Below are 212 nucleotides of genomic sequence, written 5' to 3' on the forward strand. Positions count from 1 at the left end.
AATTACAGCTTTTAATAAGGATAAAACATTTCAACATATTTGATTAGAAATAAATGGAAAATACCAGAGTAAAATCTATCTAGAGAAAAAATAAGTTGCGATTTTATGAATAGAGTAACGGTTATAAAATCATTTTGTTGGTAATTACAATATTAAAGATGTAACTGTTATTATATTATTAGCTGTAAATTTGGATTAAAAACATTACATCA

Source organism: Antedon bifida, chromosome 6 (genome assembly GCF_963402885.1).
Source record: "Antedon bifida chromosome 6, ecAntBifi1.1, whole genome shotgun sequence".
NCBI lineage: Eukaryota > Metazoa > Echinodermata > Crinoidea > Comatulida > Antedonidae > Antedon > Antedon bifida.